Genomic DNA, 23,128 nt, shown 5'->3' with positions numbered 1-23,128 from the left:
GTCATCATAATACCTATTCAGTCCCTGTTTTTGTGGATTATTTCTTTGGGCATCCTCTTTCTTTTACAGAGTCCCCCTTAATATTTCTTGCAGAGCTCATTTGGTGGTCACATATTCTTTCAGTTTCTGCCTATCTTGGAAGCTCTTTATCTCTCCTTCTATTCTGAATGAAAGCCTTGCTGGGTAAAGTATTCTTGGCTGCATGTTCTTCTCATTTAGGACCCTGAATATATCCTGCCAGCCCTTTATGGCCTGCCAGGTCTCTGTGGAGAGGTCTGCTGTTAATCTAATATTTCTCCCCCATATAAGTTAGGGATCTCTTATCTCTTGATGTTTTAAGGATTTTCTCTTTATCTTTGGAATTTGAAAATTTCACTATTAAATGTTGAGGTGTTGAATGGTTTTTATTGATTTTAGGGGGGCACCTCTCTATCTCCTGGATTTGAATGCCTGTTTCCCTCCCCAAATTAGGGAAGTTCTCAGCTATTATTTGTTCAAATATGCTTTCTGCCCTCTATCCTTCTCAGTGCCCTCTGGAACTCCAATTATACATAGATTTTCCTTCTGAGGCTGTCATTTATATCCCTTAACCTTTCCTCATGGTCTTTTAATTTTCTCTTTTTTCCTCAGTTTCCTTCCTTGCCATCAACTTGTCTTCTATGTCACTCACTCTTTCTTCTACCTCATTAACCCTTGTCGTTAGGACTTCAGTTTTGATTGCATCTCACTTAATTGATTTTTAATTTCGGCCTGTTTAGATCTAAATTCTGCAGTCATAAAGTCTCTTGATTCCTTTATGCTTTTTTCCAGAGCCACCAGTAGCTTTATAATTGTGCTTCTGAGTTGGCTTTCTGACATTGAATTGTAATCCAAATCTGTAACTCTGTGGCAGAGAGTACTGTTTCTGATTCCTTCTTTTGTGGTGAGTCTTCTTTCTAGTCATTTTGCTCAGTTCAGAGTGGCTGTATGAGTGGGCCACATCAAGAATATCAACCATGACCTAAGTAAATTCCACCCTAGATGATTCTGCCAAGGTCAGAGACCAGAGATTGAAAACAAAGATCAGAACAAAATAAAACAAAAGGACCACTAAAGTGAAAAACAAATTTTAAAACAAAGTAGTAAAAAAATTAAAAGCCAGAATCCTAAAGAAGAAGAGAAAAAAAATAGAAAAAGAAAAAGAAAAAAAAAGAAAAAGAAAAAGGAGAAGAAAAAAAGGGTGTAGGACTGGAAGATGGTGGTGATGAAGAAGTTGTAGTGGAGGGAGTTGTAGTCTACCTGAGGGGTTCTAGAGGGTGATCCTCTTGTTTCTGAGTATATTAAGTTCTGTATGTTAGAAGATGCTCAGTCCCAAATTTATATAAACTAGAAATACTTGTAGAGCGCCCCAACTTTGACCACCAAAACATGAATGAGATAAAAGAGAGAGTTAGAATGGGAATGAGGAATCTCACAGAATGAACCAGCACAGCATACCACTTGGTTCTGGGTGCATGCAGGTCATGTTTTAGAAGGTATTAACTTCCACCATTGTAGAACAAAATGAGGCAGAGAAAACAAAAAACACAAAACAAAAAAACCATATCTTGTATATCTCCCAAAATTAGGTTGAGATGTTGAAGGGAATCTAGAAGTGGAAAAAATATCTAAGACCTGTAATTGTAGAAATATGAAAGTCAAAAAGGAAGAATCTTAAAAATGAAGAGGTGGTCAAATATTGTAGTTAAGGTGGGAAAAGAGAAAAAGAAATTAGAAATTTAAAGTCTGATAAAAAAACGAACTGAACTGGAAAAAGGAAGAAAAAACAAACAAGGAGGGATACCCTCAGGTTCTATAGGCTGTAAATCCCTCGACTTCCCCTGGAGCCTTTCAGTGCTGCTCGGTCAGGAACTTGCTCTGCCCCTGTCCTTCCAGCTGGTCTTCTGGGGGAGGGGCCTGTTGTGCTGACTCTTAGGTGTGTGCACCTGGAGGAGCTGCCCAGCCCCTGCCAGGTGCACGGCTCAGTGGGAGCTGTTTATCCTGTGAGGCCCCTGCTCCCTTGTGGCCTCGACCCATCCCAGGCACAGGGTGACACCAGGAGGGACAACCCCACTGGCAGCAGCCAGCTCCCAGCCCTGGGTCAGCTCCCGGTCCGCAGGGGGCTGGATGCTCCGGGGGCGGGGGGCGCTGACCTGCACAGCTCGGTCGCCCGGGGCAGGAGCGTCCTCGCTGTCCCGTGTCCTCCTGGCCTCCGCCTGTGGAGGGGGGGAGGGGGCGCAGGATCAGGGCTGTGTCCTGGGCACCCTGGGCTCCCGGGCCTGCACCACCGAGCTGCTTCCGGGGCCCGCCGGGTGCGCCCACCAGCCCTTACCGCTGGGCCCGCAGGTGCAGAGCGCTCTCCCCTGGTGGGGGAGGGGGTCCTCTGTTAGGGACCCCGGGAACTTGGGGTCCTACCCCTCCATCACCCTCCACTGCCCCTCCTGGGATCCTGCCCCAGCTCCCTGCAAGCTCTCCTGTCCCCAGGCTCCCGCACCCCCTCAGCCTGACTCCTCGCGGGGCCCCTCCCCCACTGGGGTCTTTTTTTTTTTTTTAATTTTCGTCTTCCTACTTTGTTAGAAGCCAAACCCTTCTCTCTGTAACCTTCCAGCTGTTCTCTCTTTACATCTCAGGTCGAATTCGTAGGTTTTCAGGATGATGTGAAAGTTACCCAGGTGAGTTGGTGGGGACAGGTGAGCTGGGGACCCTACTCCTCTGCCACCTTGCCCCCTTTGTCCATTTTTTTTTTTTATTATTCTCTTTCCTTTCTGTTCCTCAGACTGGATAATTTCAATTTATCCATCATGGAGTTCACTGATTTTTTTCTGCAATGTCAACTCTGCTATTGAGCATCTCAAGTGAATATTTCATTTTAGCTATTGTAATTTCTAAGCACAGAATTTCTACTTGGTTCTTTTAAAAATAATTTATATCACTTTATTGATATTCCCTATATTATAGAGACACATCATAATGTGTGTGGGTCTCACACAGTCACCTGAAAGCCTGAATAGAAAAAAGACTGACCTTTCCCGAGCAAGACGGAATTCTATCCTTCTGCTAGTAGACAGCTTCTAGACTTGAATTGCAACATGGACTTCAAAGATTTTGGACTTGTCAGCCTCCATAATTGTGTGAGCCAATTCCATGAAGATCTATCTCTTTACACATATACATATCCTATTTGTTCTGTGTCTTTGAAAAACCCTAATACAAAAGTAAACAGAAATCTCAGAATTTCAGAAATTTCAATGCCTAATGAAGGCTACAGTTTTTCTCCTCTGCTCTACTCTAGCAAGGTAAGTGATGCCAATCACCTTGCACACCTAGAATCCTGTAGGCCTCCTCATTCAAGAGAGGTAATAAATATGAGATACCAGAATGCTGGACTGTTCCTAGTCATATATTTGAAAATAAGATAACATTTTGGCCCCTATATTTATATCCATACATCACACAATGATAGCTCGAAGCATTCCATCTTCAGAAACCTAGATTTATTCCCATGATTATGGGCTAAGTCGCTGAGAACCCCCCCGCTGTATCCATACCCGCTTTCAGCTCATGTCAAATCTAACTACCTGCCCATGAATTATGAAGGATATACACAGACTAATTTAGTGGCATCATAAGCACTTTTTGAGAGGGTTAAAAAAAAGATGATTGGACCTACTAACTGTGGTCCTTATATATTTTCCATTATAAAACAGGGACTAAAACCCATCCTATACACAACATAAAGACTCACCTAAGAGTCACTTAAGAAAGTGATGTAAAAAAGCTTGAAAAATTCAGAGAATACAGTTTTTATTATCTCTGCAATTGTAAAGATGATAAAGCCTGGGAGGAAAATATAATAATTAACCAATTACCTCATTTGTAATAAAGAGGAGTCAAACATGTTTCAGGTTGAAGCTGACACAAAGATAGAGCTTAGGATGCAAGATACAGGTTTTTTTTGTTATTGTTATTGTTTATTTATTTTTAGGATCAACGTGTATGAAAGAAATGAGAGGGGCACTATTGAGCAAAAGGCCTAAAAATCCTCAGTCTGCTTGGTGATGACCTCTGGAGTGAATATTGCCTATCAGAATTGTCCTGAATCAGGATGATATGGCCTAGACCGTATACTTCACCTTGCACAGTAACAGGATACAAGCTTCCCTGGAAAGGGTGTGGCCTCAGGCCTTGCAATTCCCTGCAGCTGAGATATGCTCAAGAGTCTCTGACTGTCTGAAAAGTGCATTTTCTGCATCTGGGCAGCAAGTCTTATGGCTACATACCATGTACCCAAGGTCACATAAATTTGTTCTAGTAAAGCCTACACATCTGGCACAGTAGGTATGATTGGAGGTACAATTTGTTTGACACTTTGGTGGTCTACAGTCATCCTTCAGGACCCATCTGATTTTTGCAGGAGCCAGACTGGTAAATTAAACAGAATTGTACTGGGTACCACTAATACCACCAACCTGGCATCTTTCATATCTTTCATAGTGTCCCTAATATCTGTCATCACCACACCACCCCTCTACACCCCTCCCAGCACACACAGGATGCAGTATTGTTTTTAATTTACTAATATGTTGGGGTAAGGTGGGATAGTTTCAGAGACTTGTACTCAGCCTTCCTTAATATAATAGCTCTTGCCTCAGTGACCTGGGAAGATAGAGGCTGCCTCAAATGTTAAGCATCCAAATCCAAACTATGAATACAGAGAGGAGAGGAAAATGATCACCAAGGGTCTGTGTGTCCGTTGGATCACTACATGGTCAACTTTGGCCATCCATTATTTGGCTCCATATATTCATATTCTAACAGGGGCCTCTAGCTATCAATGTCAACTCAGCATTTCTATTCAACACCCTCAAAATGTCTGGATATTTACCTTTCCCCTATGCACTGCAACCCAAATAAATAGTCATAGGCCCTTTTGGGGAAGAACTGGAATAGTCTTATACCATATGATTATGCCATATGTAATCACCATGGTTTTACAGACATATTTTCTGCTAAGTAGATTCCAAGTCTAAAAATTATCCCACATTCAAAAACTGATATGGAAGCTATAAGCTTTTTTGAGACATTTGCCTTCAGATTCCTTGTAATCCATACTGGATGTATTCCTCTTATATAAAGTTAGTGATATTATTTTTGTCTGCCCATCTTTCTTCTGGGGGGAGTGCTATATTCCATGATCCTTCCGCAAACTCTTTGTAGCTCCAAGTTGCCTGGCTGATAGTATGACCTTTTCAATTATTATACTAATTGTCACTCCTAGCTTCTGGCAGTTCAATTCTGTAACTTTGTCCTCTATTGTTTTAGAGCCCTATGATTGCAGTCAACAAACTAAGTTCTATACTAGCCTCTTCCACCATCATCTATGACATGCAGAGGAAAGCCATCACCAAATGTTTAGTGTTTCTGTGGCTCCCTCATCACCTACTCTTTATTTCTTCAATGACTGATATAAACTTTGGGCCCTACTACAGCACGTGGTCACCTGGAGAATTTTCCTGACTAAGCTGCCTACTTCTCTGAGCGATTTAATTCATACCTCTGTTACAGTAATTCTAACATCTCAACTTCTCTCAATGTGGACAATAACTTCTCTTTACTTCTAGGATCCATTCTAGTAGTGAATTTGCATAAAAATAATTTTAAGATTATATTGATTTCTTTTACTCTATTAACACAACTACTTTTCTGACATTTCTATCCTTCTTTAAATAGAGGGAATAATTAATTAGAAAACTGGCAGATTTAAAGACCTTTCTTTTTTAAAATTTGTCTATTTTCTATAAAAATATCCTTAAATATTCTTACTTACCTTAAATTTCACTGATGTATTTTTTTATGTCTCTTTCAGGATCCGTTCTTTCCACTGCTTTCCCAGTATCTGGACATACTGCCTGCCAACCTCATTTACTTAATCATAATTTGTGTTACTTATCTTTCCTTTGAATAAAGCTGTTCAAACCGCTCATCCTTCTCTACCATTTATTCCCTCAAACAAAAGAGATTATGTACATAATATAGTTCTTGAAAAATAAGAAAGAAATAAAAGACAAATCTTGAAAGAAATAATGATAATTTAAGTTTTCAACAATCTTCCTTCATATTTCCATTACTCCTTACTTTTCTGGTTACTTAAAAGATAACATATATTTTATAAGATAAAGTGCAAACTGGTTTCTACAAACTTTTTTTTTCTTCAAACTTTTAAAATAGACTAAGAACCACTTGGGCAAACTCCAAATATTAAAGTTTTAAGAAGCATTGTTAGCTTTTTATTTTCTAAGGCTGATAAATTTTTTTTCAGATATGCTTGATACCTATTTGTTGTTACTTGTTTGTCCTCATTTGTTATAGTATGTTGTTCTAATTTGTATTCAATAACTATTTGTTGAATTGAACTTAATTGAACTACATCTTTCAAAAAATAAAAACCAATTTTTTTCCAATCTTTATTTCCCAATTTCTTTACAATTATATTTTTCAGAAAACTTCTATAATTTAACTACCATCAGATTTTAAAAAACTCTTTATACCAGTTGAAGAAAAAAATATGTTTGAAGTCCTTTTATATGAAGGCAATAATTTATCATGGTTGCTTTTCACTATTTGGTATCCTGGGGCTATAGTTCAATAGAGTTTTGGAAAATTCTCATTACTCTTCCTGGCACTATTCTGGTGATTTTTTGTATTTGCTGACTTAATTTTCTCAGTCTTTTCATTGAGTTCATGGCTTTGGCTGCTGTGATGAGAGCAAAGGAAAAGGCAAAGAATCAACAGATTTTATAGAGGTTAAAGAAGTCCACCATTCATTTCAACTTCCAGTAATACACTGTACTCCATTAGGCATGCTAATTTAGAAATTCTTACCTTACTGCTAAACATTTAAAATGAATATATTATCATGAATATTCATGATCATTATTGAAAATGGAAAATTGTATAATGGTCAACTTCTAGTTGCTTTCCAGAAACTGTATTTACATGGCCTTCCTTAGGTGTCATTGCTTAAAATGCAAAAAAAATTTTTTTTTGAAGATTTTATTTATTTATTCATGAGAGACACACAGAGAGAGACAGAGACATAGGAAGGAGAAGCAGGCTACCTGCAGGGAGCCCAGTGTGGGACTCCATCCCAGGACCCCCGATCAGAACCTGAACCAAAGGCAGACACTCAACTACAGAGCCACCCAGGTGCCCCTAAAATGCAAAATTTGAATGGTCCATCATCATTTTTTAAAAGTTTATGCAGTGAGTTTACCAGAATGTAGGTGATTTGATGTTTTCACTGGTACCTCAACTTACAAAAGAGTTTCCACTCATTTTAACCTTTCAGGATGAAGTCAAAACATACTTTTATATAGATAGACAATAAGTACTTGACAACTTTGTAAGTGAAATAAATTACTCCATTTTGCTTCATTCTCATTATTTGCTTTAGGATAAAGTATGTAAGACAAACTCTTGTGGTAAAGTGAAAATAAGTCACTACTCTTTGGCAGCTTGAAGGAGGTAGTTGAGATCTCATATTCTTTTCCCTCCTGATTTAATAATTTTTTAGGCCAGTGACTGTCAGTTATGTAGATTCAACATAATATCTTTGAATTATAGTAAGGCCAACATGAAGGGATTTTTAATATTAACACCATTTACATGCTTCCATTTGATTCATCCCTGTTGTTTGAAGATAACGGTTTATTCACTTTCATTGTGGAATAGAATTCATATACCTCGTATGACAACAAATAAGCATATACATACATATATCATTTGTAATGTGGCTTTCTTCTTGAATGCCATTTAACTTATTTAAAGAATAAACATTACTTCTTCATGTATTTGAAGTTATCTTTTCAAAGAAATCTACAAAAAAAGACAAACATAATTCATTTAGCATATTTCTCTGTAATATCATCTTTAAATAGATGTTAGGTAGTGACAAGACAACCTTTGATGGGGCATTACTGAGGCTGTTTATGATATGTCCCAATTTTTTTCAATAATGGAGGAGAGAAAAGTAATCACGTCTGTGTATCTTACTATCTTACTGGTAGGTCAAAATAATTTATTTATGAGGAAAATTATTAGTAGAATGGACAAAGACAAACTCAAGTATAGACTTACCAACCAATATTTTTATAAGTAGATTTTATTTTATTTTTTTACAAGTATATTTTAGATATTCAAAACTATAATGACAGAGAAAATCATACCACATTCATTTAATATATTCAAAATAAATTGAAGTACCAGTTGAAAATTTATTCTCACTAAGTTATTGGTTATGCAGTTTAGAATTTCCAAAATGAAAATTAAAAGGGCATAATTAAATTTGGATATTAAATATGGATTTCTGCCTTAAAACTTAATCAACAAGTTTATCTTAGAATCATATTTGACTATTAAATTGTTTTAGTTTTTTTATAATAAATTTATTTTTTATTGGTGTTCACTTTGCCAACATACAGCATAACACCCAGTGCTCATCCCCTCAAGTGCCCCCCTCAGTGCCCGCCACCCAGTTACCCCCACTCCCCCGCCCTCCTCCTCTTCCACCACCCCTAGTTCGTTTCCCAGAGTTAGGAGTCTCTATGTTCTGTCTCCCTTTCTGATATTTCCCACACATTTCTTCTCCCTTCCCTTATATTCCCTTTCACTATTATTTATATTCCCCAAGTGAATGAGAACATATAATGTTTGTCCTTCTCTGATTGACTTACATCACTCTGTTTTAGTTTTTTAAAGTGACTTCCATATAAATATTTAGCACATCATTTCCTTCTAGATCTTCCTTAATATTTTATTCCCAATTCAAGGTAAAGTACTCTGTTTAAATGGGTTTGTCAATTCAACTTCCAGTCATTATTTAACTAAATATAAACCTATAATGTATGACTCAGAGACATTTTCTTTTCCATTGTCTAGGAAAAAGGTTTAGTATATATTGCTTTGAGATTGATTGGGTGATAAGATGACAGGAACTTTTTTTTTTTTTTTTTTTTTTTTTTACACTAGGTACCACAAAATACTACATTAAAACTTGTGGGACTAACAAAATGAAAGGAAGCTAATTTATGAGGAGACACTTTTGGTAATACTTAAAACTTTAAATATAATTTACATAAACATCTTATTTTTCTACTGGCTGAGCACCAGAACATTTCCTTAAAGGGTCCAGCTATAGCTTTTCTTTACTGCTAGATTTGTTTTTATAAAACTGGGAATCTTACGGCTCTTCCATTTTTGTCTTAGTTTAGTAAAGTATTTTAAAAGATTATTAGCTTATTATTTTTCTCATTTTCTTGAAACTCAAACATTTCCGTGTCTTTGACAAGAATTCCAAATACTATATGAAACCTAGAGATTAGAACAATAGGATTTTCTTATGTAAATAAATCCATTCCAGATTTTCCTGTGTTAAACTCTGTAGTTGATAAATATTCAATAATGAAAAATCAGAATTATGACCTAATGTAATAGAAAAATCTTTTGACATTATTAGTCGTTTCTAGTTATATAGGTTATATATGGCACTAATTTTTGGTTCTGGAAGCAGCAGATTCAAAAATTAAAGCAATATTCATCAAACAAAGGAAAAAAAGGTGAATGAAATGCCTTTCTCAGGCAGCCCTGGTGGCTCAGCGGTTTGGCGCCGCCTTCAGCCCAGGGTGTGATCCTGGAGACCTGGGATGGAGTCCCACGTCGGGTCCCCTGCACAGAGCCTGCTTCTCCCTCTGCCTGGGTCTCTGCATCTCTCTCTCTCTCTCTGTCTCTCATGAATAAATAAATAAAATCTTAAAAAAAAAAAAAGAAAGAAATACCTTTCTCTCTGCTGTTTCTTAAATAAGGACTTTAACACACTGATTCCTCCTTTTTCTTTTATTCTCACTGTTGCCATTATTTTCACCTAAATCCTCAATATGTTTATTTTATTTTCCTGTTTCCCACCAATTCTTATCATTTCCTTACCACAAGTATATCTTTATTCATATACTTTCAAGCCTTTTAGCTTCCCTTTGGTTGCCTGCTGTTGATTACATCTCCCCAGAAAATGACTACATTCATTAAGTCAATATTAATGAAAATAATAGGATTATCTCTGCTTTGATGCTTTGATCACTGATTTTTTAAAAAAACTTTTCTCATCTACTTACTAGTCCACAATTATAAGCCCAAGGACTCAATATGGAAAGAGGTTTAAAATAGTTTCAATGGGCCATGGTATCTGATCTATTTCAAGATCTTACTATGTGTTTTTCTGATGTATTTGATTGTGCCAGCTTGCTTCAGCACAGTAATGAATGCTAAACCTCTTGGAGGATCTTTAGGAGCCTTCAGACCAGCTCTCATCAAGGGACAGTCCATTGCCAAGAATAATTTTTATTTTTTCTCCTCAAAGTTTTGTGGCTGTTCCTAGTATAGAGATATGCGGATGTGCTAGAGCAGGAGAAGAGAAATGTGGAAATAAACTGAGCAATGTATTTGTGTATAGGATAGCAATGAATAAAGGAGAGAATGAAAACATAGTACTTATATTCTCTGCCTGACGATCAAGGTTAGTTTAGCAACAAAGAACGCCAAATAAATGTTACATCTGTATATCCCCAGGTTTTTAAAATTCCTGCTAATATGCTTGATACACAGTTGAAAATGGTCTTTGCTTTGACTTTATCTTAGGTCAGGCTAAGTTATCTTTGTACCTTTGTCATACAACGTGCACAACTACTAAGTCTCAAAATAGGTAACAAAAATGTAATAATTTAGTAAATTTAATCTTAACTAACATGTACTAACATGTACACTAACATTTAATCTTAATTAACTAACGTAACTAACTAACATGTACACTAACAATACATGCACTATAAAAAAACTTGGGTTCTTTTTTTCCAATATATTAAGAAATAATTTATATATATCAGGGTTTAAGTTAAAATTTTAGTATTTTAATTGCTGACAAGTGGTTTAATATTGTTTAGAGGTTAGCAAAAAACACTCTTCATTTAAGCAACACTGGACAACTAGAATAGAATTTGCTTCAACATGTAAGAGTAAGCTTATTTATTATTTTTCTTTTTTACTGATGCTCAAGCAGCACAATAGGCAACTCAGTTTTAATCAAATTTACTGTAACTAAATATTATATATCACAGTATGTTGAAAATCTATTTCAGAATAAATGAAATACTCTCTTTATTCTGATTTAGAAATAATCTGCATTGGGTTGTGAAAATATTAATCCAATCAGTATAGTAGGCAAAACAGGAAGAATAAATTGTTATTAAAAATGTAGATGTGATTTTTAATTTTTTAAATATGTTGTTTGAAATATGTGCAATCCAGTGGATAAAATGAAAGTCTCCCTAAGTACTATAATATCTCTTAAAATTTATCTCAACAAATTAACCATACAATCCAATTATCTGTTTAAATTACATACTAAGCTTTGAGTACAAAAGACTAGTACAAAATGAAGCTACCAATGTTTTTGGTCAATATAAATCACCTACAAATTGTAAAAGAATTTTATTTATTTTTCCTTTACAAAATATTGATCTTTTTAATTATTAGAAATTGTGGTATGTCTATATAAAACACCTATGTGCTAACCCACTAGGCTGCAGTTTTATAGAACTTATTTATTTTAAGAATTTTAAAATCAGTCATGATTTTTAAATTTTAAATATATTAGTATCTCTATAATTAGATGGTTATTCCATTTCTATGATAATTTTATAGTTCTTAACTTTAGAAGACATTCTTAGTTGAAGTTAGTGCTAACCACATCCATCACCTTATCAAGATGCCTGTGTGTAAAAATCAATTATATAGTTTAAGAGGAATTTAGTTGCTTTTTCTAAGAATTCATTTCACATATGATTTCATTTAAAATCGCATTGCAATTAAAATTGCATTGCAGGGGAACCTGGGTGGCTCAGCCAGTTAAACACCTTCTTCGGCTCAGGTAATGATCCCAGGGCAGTGGGATCAAACCCACATCAGGCCCCTGTTCAGTGGGGAGTCTGCTTCACCCTCCCTCTGTCCCTCACCCCTGCTTGTGTTCTCTTTCACTCTCTCTCTCAAATAAATAAATAAATAAATAAATAAATAAATAAATAAATAGATAGATAGATAAAATCTTTAAAAAAATTAAAATAAAATTGCAGTGATTCCAAATTTTTCTCAAATGCTTGGGTCACTAAAATAGGTTTAATGTCCAATTAAAAAAATCAGTAATATTTTTCTTCTTATGAATCTTTTTTTTTAAAGATTTAATTTATTTATTCATGAGAGAGAGAGGGAGAGAGAGAGAGAGGCACAGACACAGGCAGAGGGAGAAGCAGGCTCCATGCAGGGAGCCTGACATGGGACTGGATCCCGGGTCTCCAGGACCACACCCTGGGCTGAAAGCAGAGCTAAACCACTGAGCCACTGGGGCTGCCCTTCTTATGAATCTTAATTGTAATTGTTCTGTTGTAAAAGTAAAGAAAAGTGAGCCTAATTTAGTATGATAGACTATACATGAGTAATAGATTTTGATTTACACAGTTAAAATGCTACCTATCACTATTGCAGAAACTAAATAAGTTTATAGAAAGAGAGAAATTCAGCTTTTTAAAACTTGGTGAAAAAATAAAAGTTTAACTTGTTTACAATTTTGGTTTTTGAGTGATTATAGAATGTTAAGTTTGAATAATTATGAGTCATTATACATTTTCCCTAAATACAGTAGGAGTTGGCATGTTTAGGTATTGTATTTTAACAATTAATGGTACAAGTTGTAGAAAATTTTTCCAAACATGAGAATTAGGAAAATTCTACAGCATGTTTTACCATTTTATCTTATGTTAATGCCATCATTTTGTTTAGTATGATGTGTGGTCAGGTCACTATGTAACTTTTCATTCTTTAGTGTTAAAAATCTTTATTTTAGAAACTCATTTCATATCTAGCCTAAATACCTCATCCTTACTGATATAAGCATGATAAAAACACAAAATATCCTGAGAGAGATTGTGTAGTCTTAAATAAAATTACTCTGGTATACATCCATATCTGGTATATATAAATCTAATAGTACATTCAATAATAGTTGTCTAAAATTTGAATGTAATAAAATATACTAACAAATTTGTGAAATGATATTCTAACTCTAAATACTGCTAGTCACATGATATACCCCTGGGCTCTTAAGTCACTCAATACATGTTTCTGAGAGGCTTACCACCAATCATAATCCCACCCCATGTAAATTTTTTCTGGATAACTGGACACATAACCACTGAAGAAACTAAGCAAGAACAAATAATAATTAACTTGGTCTATCATTTATAACTGTACAAATATTAATATATTGTTGATAAGCATATACCATACAACCATTATAATGAAGTGTTAATGGTAGCATTGGGTTGACTAAAATGACAGACACAGACACCACTGTGCTAAATCACATAGCTTTAATGCATTTAAAGAATTCAGAATAAAGTCTGTACTGTCAGTGTCAACAACATTATTTCATATGAGGTAAGCTAAACAACTCTACAGCCCTCTGAGTAAGACCTGAAACCAGGGACTGTGGGGACAATGAAAAAGGAAATTCTTCTCAAAAGCAGAACTAAGGGCTATCTGACTGACTCATCATGTCATTTACCCAATGTAATGGACTGCAATCTTCCCAGTTCTTATCTAGTAGGAATTAGTGTGCTATGAACCAATTTTTGCTGAGTTTTGCATATCCCTCCTTGTTTCTGAGTGAGAGGTTTTACTCTACATGTACCATTTCTGCTCAACCTCTGTATTGGGGGATTGTGGAGATGAATCTTATGCTAGTTTATACTAGTAACTTAGAGGGTTAAACTCAAGACCTATAGATGGATCGAGCACTACATACAGATCCTAGACTTGAGTTGGATGCAGTATTTTAGGAATAGCTTTAAGCAAATTTTCATGTGGCAGTTTCTTGGACTATTTCTTAGGAGAGAACTAATGTATGCTTTATGCCCTATCTTTTGCTATGCCTTAATCCTTATCTTTGGAATATAAATATTAGTCTTGGAGTTCAATCTTTCATGAAGATAAAGGGTATAATAGGAGATAGTGGAGTAGGAAGATTCAGGTGGTTTGGATCTCTGGGAAATTGATGGAACAGATTTTTCATATCAGTCTATTTCCAAATTGTTACCTAAAAGAGAAATATACTTCTATGAGGTTAAGCCAATGTTATTTTTATTCCCACTACTCATATCTAAATCTAATCTTAACTGATAACATCAATCATGTAATAGGAAACAAAGAATTTCACAACTACAATAAAATCAATACCATATAAGCAATATCCACTTAGCACATGCAATTAAATTATAAATAAAAAATAAAAAGTTAATTAAAAAACCCTAGTATGTTAATTTTAATATATGCTTCCTTATAATTTATGAGTAAAAGAAGATGAGAATAGAAAATGAAAATTAAATGACTGATAATGAGCACTATTATGAAAAATCTGGGATTTACTCAAAGTAGTTCTGAGGGAGTAATTTGTAGAAGGAAATTCACTTATTAAAAAATAAGAAAGATTAAAAATACATTAACTTAGCCTTTAATTCAAGAAGTTAAAGAAAGAATAATTAAATAAACTCAAATTAAATAGAAGTAAAGCATTTATAAAGATATAGAAAAGAAGATAGTAAAACACAGAAAAGTGAAAAATGATCAAGAAAACACAAAGCCATTTCTCTGAAACATACAATATATTTAAAAAACTCTCACTAGTATAATCCTGAAACATTAAAAAATGAATATATAAGCAAATTTAAGATTGAATAATAAGCCATAGTTAAAAAGATTTTTAAATATGGGAAATTATGAGATGTTATTTTAAGGAAATATGAAGTACTAAATTGGCTCTTATTATAAGAAAACCTGTGAAAACAATAACAAAGGAAAAGAATGAAAATACATTCAAATATCTGCCTCTCAAAAGACAACAGGAAAAATGTTTTCAAGATAATTCCAACTATATTAATAATACAGGTAACTTTTGGGGATCCCTGGGTGGCGCAGCGGTTTAGCGCCTGCCTTTGGCCCAGGGCGTGATCCTGGAGACCCGGGATCGAATCCCACGTCGGGCTCCCGGTGCACGGAGCCTGCTTCTCCTCTGCCTGTGTCTCTGCCTCTCTCTCTCTCTCTCTGTGACTATCATAAAAAAAAAAAAAAAAAAAAATACTGGTAACTTTTGGTATGTAACTAATGTCTTTCACACTTCCACAAATGTGCAAAATATTACAATATAGAAATAACCCAAGAGGATCAGTAAATACAAGTTTCTTATAGTGATGGAATGCAATTTATGATATCTTTTAAAAAATTATGAGAACAAAGACATTTCTTTTTAGCTATACTACACATTACATTGCAAACTATATACTTTCATGAGGAAATAGATCATAACATTATGTCTTATCATTTTAGAGAAAAGCTATTTTGAAAGAATGAAGAATAAACTAATTCAATATCTAAAATCTCTAGGATTTTATAGATATTTACAAATAATTTTGTATAGAAGTAGACATTTTGCCAAATGTTGAAAAATTAGTCAACTTTCAAAATTAGTCTTTCTTAAACCCAAAGTTTAACCATGACATTTATAATCATGATGTGTAAGAGGATACCCTTTCTTAAACTAAGCTCCACTAGTTTGCTGTCATGGTTGACTGCCATGTTATTTTTCAAGGATAGGTTTCTTAAGGAAAAGGTTGGTAGGATGTCAGAGGAAGAGTGCAAACATTCTGATTATCTTTCTTAGGACTCCTGGGATAATTCGGAGTTTAGAAAACCAAACTTTTTTTCAGGGAAAATCCAAAAGAGAATTCTGAGTATTATTTTGACCACTCTTAATATAGTCATTTAGGAAGAACACATATATATGTTCTCTTTCATCACTCTTTTTTGTTTATTTCTTTATGATCAATGTCATATTTTTCCACTAAACACCTTCTTTAATGAATTAGATATTAGTCCAGAGAAGAGAGATTTGATGCTGGTAGGAAGACAACTCTTTTGAAGACAATCTTGTATGAAAGATGGTACTTGTTAAATAGTTCAATAGGGAGCCCTTGGTTTTTGCTTCAAGTGGACAGGGACATGAGAGCTTGCTCCTGTGCACAGCAAGATAAACACCTGCAACAAATAAATTGGTGCTATATGAAAATTTAAAAATAACAAAAACACTTAAGTTCACCTTTTAAAATTAATTTAATATGCCTGTCATGTGAAAATACCTCACACAGTTCACATGAACTTTATATGACTGAAAAACTGTCAGAATTTATTGGAAGAAAATGTGTATTGGCAAATAACAGGTTTAGAATAATTACAGCCAAGTGATAATTATACACAATTTTAAAGGTTTTTAAAAATGTTTTTCTAAAGCAGTATTCCATAAACTCAGCTCTCTGTAGTCATCAAGTATATCTCTATTTAGGAAAATAAAATTTGCTTATTTTATAGCAGATAAAGGTTAATATATGAGAAATATCTGGAAATTTATACTTATTTTTGTAACTATTTAACTTTCAGTATTATTCAAAATATATTCCTATCACAGTCTGTATACCTTGGTTGATAAAAGTTAGATTCTTTCCTTGGATATCAAGTTGGATAATTTGCTAGTAAAAAGCCAGTGTATAGTAGTGAGCATCTATGTGCCTCCCACAAGAATTTATTTGAAGTTCAAACTCAAATACATTGTGTTAAAACAGTTTTTCCACATGGCTCTTTTTCATGTATTGATTTTCACATATTAATTTGCAAATCACATTCTAAGATTTAAGTTACACACATAATATATTTTATCATTGATCTTTTTTATTATTATTATTATTAGTAGTAGTAGTAGTATCATGGTTGTTTTAGGGTAGATTCTAGTGCAGATGCAGGCAGAAAATCTTTCTAAGATATTCAGTGAAACAAATGAAAGTAGCAAATCATAGAGATATGTAAACCCCATCAGTGCTAAGCTAGCAAATAGATACAGCATCATTTTATAAACAATGAGTAACTCTAATATCTAGTCAAATTAAAATCAGATGAGAAAAAGAAATTGTGAATTGACAATTTCTCTACTCAAAGGAGGATGCACTATGATATAAAGTAACCACATGCATTTTTAAGCACCCATTAGTATCATTTTGTTATGAGTCATGAGTCAGAGGACTTGTCAAAACAAAAGAATATGGAAATCACCTCGTATTGTACCCCATTAACAAATTATGAATCAGCATTGGTATCAGGGATAAAAATAAACTATACAATTTTATTTAGCCATATATTCTTCTCCCTGCCCTCTTGCAAAACTGAAGCATGAAGATGAGGGAAGATGAGAGGAGAGTCAAAGAATAAACAATGACTCAACTTTATAGTTGCAGAGCAACTATCAAACATAAATGAATATGCACAGAAAAATATATTCTGATTCACAAAATAAGAACACATGGTGGGGCACTTCACCCTAATTCAATTTTTCACTTAAGTAGCTAGATCACTTAAAACCAGAGACCAAAACAAAAAGAAAGAAAACAAAAACTCAAATGGGCTATGAGTTATAGGGACAGAGTAGGACATAACAGGCAGGCACGCAAAGGAGAAGTGATTTCAGCATTTAGAGGAATAAAATAGAAACAAAGTATACTGAATGCAATGGACTTTAGAAAATAATATTTCTCCTTCTTCATAGAACACTGAATTACAGAAATGACCACTTAAATCTTTAATACACCCCAAAACAGTATTAATTTTAAAGAACAAGGTAATGGTGCTAATAGGATCTAGATACATTCTCCTTCATTCAAGTATCATGAAAAATATGCAGGGAATAAAGTACGCAGAAAAATAAGCAAACATATGTTATATAGGGATTGACAGTGATCAGACTATTTAAAGATTTTTAAATTTATTTTGGAGAGAAAGTATGAGTGAGCAAGGTGTAGGAGCAGAGGGAGAGAGAGAGCAGACTCTCCAGGGGGCTCAGAACCTAACTACTTGATCCTAGGACCCCGATATCATGACCTGAGCCAAAATCAAGAGTACGCACTCAATGGACTGAGCCACCCAGTTGTCCCCAAGACCAGGCTTTTTATTTTTATTTTTAAGGATTTTTATTTATTTATTCATGAGAGACACAGAGAGAGGCAGAGAAATAGGCAGAGGGAGAAGCAGGCTCTGTGGGGAGCTTGATGTGGGACTCGATCCCAGAAACCCGGGATCATGACCTGAGCCAAAGGCAGATGCTCAACCACTGAGCCACCCAGGTGCCCCTAGGCTAGACTTTTTAAATTGCATACTTTAAGTAAATATTTCTACATATCAAATTCTTATTCACTCATTTGTTTCATTTGGTTATTTCATTCATGTTTTTAGCATATTCTGGCATAGTGGTAGGATTCAGTGATCATATAAGGAGCAAAATCAGACATAGGCCCTGCTTAAATGTAACTTTACCTCTAGACAAACATACACATATAAAGAACAACTGAAATAAGTCTATAAAGGAGAAATACTATTCTAGGTGCATGAAAGGGGGGTTTAACCTTTTTTGGAATGAGGAAGCTTCCCTAAGTTTGGGTTTCAAACTGAAAGATAAGGGGAACTTAGTTAAGCAACTGGGGAAGGAAAGAAGATTCCAGACATAAACAAAATTCTGTAGTGGAGGCAGTAAGATATGAAATACATGTGAGATATGAAATAATAGTAAAAAGAGCGATTATAGCAGAAGCATAGTGTGAAAGGGAGCAAATGGTAAAATTTAAATAACAGCTTCAAATCTTAATATAGTATTGAAAACATGAATTCTGAAGTTTTTATGGGCTAGTTTACATAGAAGCATCTTCTTATTGGAAAAACAAAACTTACTTAATTCAAAATTATGGATAAAATATGAAAAAAATTATCTTCAAAAATTAATCAAAGATCTGAAAGATAAATTAGCAGGACAAATAGGAGAGGAAACTCCTGAGATGTAAACAAAGGACTCAAGGTAGAAGTTTCTCTAGATTAAAATAAGATGTGATACTGAAGTGTGCTCGGTGCCAGAAGTAAACCACTATCACCCCATCCTTCCCAAGGGCACTATGAGAAGACCTGACTTGACACATTAAATAGAGTAGTGTGAAACAAACTTTTATTTTTTAGAGAAGGAGAGAGATCATGAGTTGGCAGGGGAGGGGCAAAGGGAGAAGGAAGGAGAGAATCTCAAGAAGGCTTCACACTAAGCCCCAACATGGAGCTCGATTTCAGGACCCTGAGATCATGACCTGAGCCCAAATCAAGATGTGATAACTTAACTAAAAGCCTAGAGATGTAACAGTTTTAAACTTTTGTGTGTCCCAAAACATAAACTCCATCTATTTTTTTTTGGGGGGGGTAATAATTCTTTATTAGGATTCAGTTTCCAAATAAGGTAAAGCAGCGGCAAGAGGGGTGCGGCATGGCTAGCACCTCCATATATTTAAAGCAAAAAATTTGCAGCTCTATGAAAATTAATAAGTAAATTAAATAATAGTTTGTGATTTTTAACAGACTTCCAATCATTAGTGAAATAATGAAAAAGATCAAAACTATCAGGAAAGATTTCAAAAATCTGCATATGATTGTCAATGTTGACTAATAGACATATATGGAACTCTCCTAAATTTGAGCATATCTCCTTTTTCAAGAACAAGCAACCTATTTAAATAAAATCATACTATGCTGGTTGGCCAGTGAGCAAATTCTAACAAATTTGAAACGATTGAAGTCATATTAAGCTTGTTCTCTAACCATAATGCAATTAAGCTAGAAGTCAACTGCAAAATAAATAACATATCAGTCTGAAAATTAACCAAGGAGATTAGAAACTTAAATCTGAGAGGCACCTGGGGGGCTTTGTTGGTTAAGCATCCAACTGTTGGTTTTGACTCAGGTCATGACCACAGGGTCATGAGATCAAGCTGCATGTTGGGCTCCAGGCTCGGCATGGAGTCTGCTTGAAATTCTGTCTCTACATTTTCTTCTACCCCTTCCCCTGCTCTCACTTGCACACACACACTCTCTCTCTCTCTCTTTCTCTCTCTCTCTTTTTCTAAAATAAAATAATAAAATCTTTAAAAATAAAAAAAAAGAAACAAAGTTGGGAGACATCAGCAAGACAATGAAACAGGAAGCCCAGCTCTCCTCCTCATAGACCCAGCTATTCCACACCAATATAGGGGCCAATTCCCTTTGTGAAAAATCCAGAGATCAGTTGAGAGGCTCCTACACCCCCAAGAAAACTTGAAAACAGGTAGATTTAAGCTAGTAGGAAAATTTATGGGACATTCTCTCCATAATCCCTCTTTCAGGCACAGCACCACATAATCAGGAAGAAACTCTGGGAAGCTCCAGCTTTTCCCAAGGGAGGGAGTGGACTAGATAACACACTCAACATTTGACTTTCCAGGGAACTGTCCGAGTAACTAGTTTCTGTCATGCCCAGTTCTTAGCACTGACCAGAAAGAGCACCTTGCTAGGAGCTGCACAGAACAAAGAAGATAATTTGGACTATACACACACTTATTGGCTATATTCCCTCCTTCCAATTTATTGCAGGAAAATATCCCCAATCCCAGTTTCCTCCTGAGAAGAAAAATAAGTTGGTATATGCATCTAACATTTCAGCTTTCTAAGGAGTTGCCAAAGGGACAAGCTTCTGAATCACCTACTTAGAGCATTTATAGGACTTGGCATGCTTTAGCTGGCTGAGAGCCCCTGAGAAAAAAGGTAGTGGTTTGGTATAGCATGCAGTCATTACCAGATCCCCTTTCCCTGGATCAGTGTGGCATGATCAGGAAAATTCAGTCTCTGAATATCTCTAGGCAGGGAAAGAGAACACTGAAACATGCATCCAACATTCAGATTTTACAGGGGGCTGCCCAAGGGACTGGTTTCTTTCTCATCTGTCTCAGAATGCTGATAGGAAATAAGTTTAGAGGCCTGGGGGATCCTTAGAACTCAAAAAAAAAAAAAAAAAAAAAAGAGTGGACTGCTTCAGAGGACCCATAGTACAGCAGACAGACATGGGAACAAAGATTATGTACTCCTTAAAAACAAACCAGAAAACCTCTTTAATAGGGAATTTATATGTATAAGTCTAGATAAGACATGGCCACGGAAAAGATATGAGAGGCTATCAGGATCTCTACCAGGGCTGATTGGCAAAAGGTTTTCCTTGTATGAAGTTAGTCCACAAAGTCTGGGGAAAATAGCTGTTTTTTTTTTTTTTTTTTCAAATGTGCAGACACCAATACAAAGTGTCACAGAAAATGAAGAAATGGAAATATAGTACAAAAAGGAACAACAACAAAATCTACAGAAGCTGACCCTAAAGAAGTAAAGATATATTAATTGCTTGAGAAAGAATTCAAGATAGCTCCTATAAAATGTTCACTGAAATCAGAAAAATGATGCATGAAAAAAAAAAAAGTATTTCAACAAAGAGACAGAAAATATTTTTTAAAAAGCCAAAGAGAACTTGTGGAGCTGAAGAATAAAACTTCCCTGAAAAAAAAAATCACTAGAGTAGTTAAACAGTGAACAAGATTAAGCAGAAGAATCAGTGAATTCAAATACAGTCGGTTTAAAATGATCCAGTCACAGAGGAACAAAAAGAAAAAGAATGAGAAATAGTAAAGAAACCTACAGAATTAATAGGACACCATCAAGTGGTTATATACATTATAAGAATCCAAAAGGAAGAGATAGAAGAAGGAGAAAAAAGTTTATATAAAGAAGTAATGGCTGAATACTTCCCATTACCTGGGAAAGAAAATGGACACTCAGATTCAGGAAATCCAAAAACTCTCTGAGGAGATACCCAAAGAACTCCACATGGAGACATATTTTTCTGTGTCAAAATTCGAATAAAAAGAGAATTTTGGAACCTTCAAGGGTACAGTGACTCAAAAAATTAAAAATACAACTACCATATGATGCAGCAATTCCACTTGTGGGTATTTAACCAAAAATAAATATAGCGTTATTTGTAAATCCATGCATTATTCAAATATCCAAGATGTAGAAACTACCTTAATACCATTAATGGATGAATAAAGAAAATGAGGTGTATACATATAATTTAATATAATCAGGCTTTCAAGAAAGGAGATCTTGTCATATGTGACCATATGTTTAAACCAATTTGTTAAAGTGTATTTTATGTGAGTGTTCCAAGTTAGCTTGAGAAGAATGTGTATGCTGCTATTGTTGGATGAAATAGCCTATAAATAGCAATTCTATCCAGTCAATTGATAGTTTTTTTGAGTTCAACTACGTCCTTACTGATTTTTCTATCCATTATTGCTGATAAAGGGATATCTGCCATTTCTGATAAAAGGATGTTGAAATCTCCAACTGTCATAGTTCATTAGGCCACTATAGCAAAATACCAGTCTGGGTAGCTTATAAACAATAGAAATATATTTCTTACACCTCTGGAGGCTGGATATCCAAGATCAAGGCACCAGCATGGTCATGGTCTCCAGTGAGGGTCATCTTTCTGGTTCATAGCCAGTGTGTTCTTGCTGTGTCCTTACACAAGAGAGAAGAGGATGGCAATCTCTCTGAATTCCCTTTTATAAGCACTAATTGCATTCATGGGAGCTCCAACCCCTATGACTTAAGCAGCTCCCAGTGGCCTTACCTACTAATACCATCATGTGTGTATTAGGAGTTCAAAATGTGAATTTGGGGGGAGGAACACAAAATATTCAGACCATAGCACCAAATATGATAGTGGATTCCTCTATTCCTCTTTGTAATTCTGTTAGTTTTTGCCTTACAAAAGTTAGTTTAGATTTGTTGATCAAATTTGTTATTTTGATTTGTTAAGTGCACATATTAAAGATTACTATGTCTTCTTGGAAAATTGAACTCCTTTATTATTATATAGTGCCCTTCTTTATCCCTTATAACTTCCCCTGATTTGACATTTGTTCTGTCTGAAGTTAATATAGCTATGCCTGCTTTTTCTGATTAGTGTTAGCAGAGTATATATTGCTCCACATATATTAATCTATATGTGTCTTTA

At 35.0% G+C, this 23,128-nt stretch overlaps 1 protein-coding gene across 3 annotated transcripts in view; it reads left to right on the top strand.

Moving 5' to 3' along the window:
- LOC144316026 (uncharacterized) overlaps positions 1–5,999 on the top strand; it is a 524,958-nt gene extending 518,959 nt beyond the window's left edge. For all 3 annotated transcript variants that reach the window (XR_013381836.1, XR_013381814.1, XR_013381809.1), the window contains 3 exons: positions 2,977–3,314; positions 4,004–4,443; positions 5,885–5,999. The gene's annotated coding sequence lies outside the window, so the exon portion shown is untranslated. The remainder of the gene's footprint in view (positions 1–2,976; positions 3,315–4,003; positions 4,444–5,884) is intronic.
- The last annotated feature ends 17,129 nt before the right edge of the window (positions 6,000–23,128 follow it).

The sequence above is a fragment of the Canis aureus genome, chromosome 1 (assembly GCF_053574225.1).
Source record: "Canis aureus isolate CA01 chromosome 1, VMU_Caureus_v.1.0, whole genome shotgun sequence".
Lineage (NCBI taxonomy): Eukaryota > Metazoa > Chordata > Mammalia > Carnivora > Canidae > Canis > Canis aureus.
Note: the sequence above shows the minus strand (reverse complement) of the source record. Positions and strands in the feature narration are given on the sequence as shown.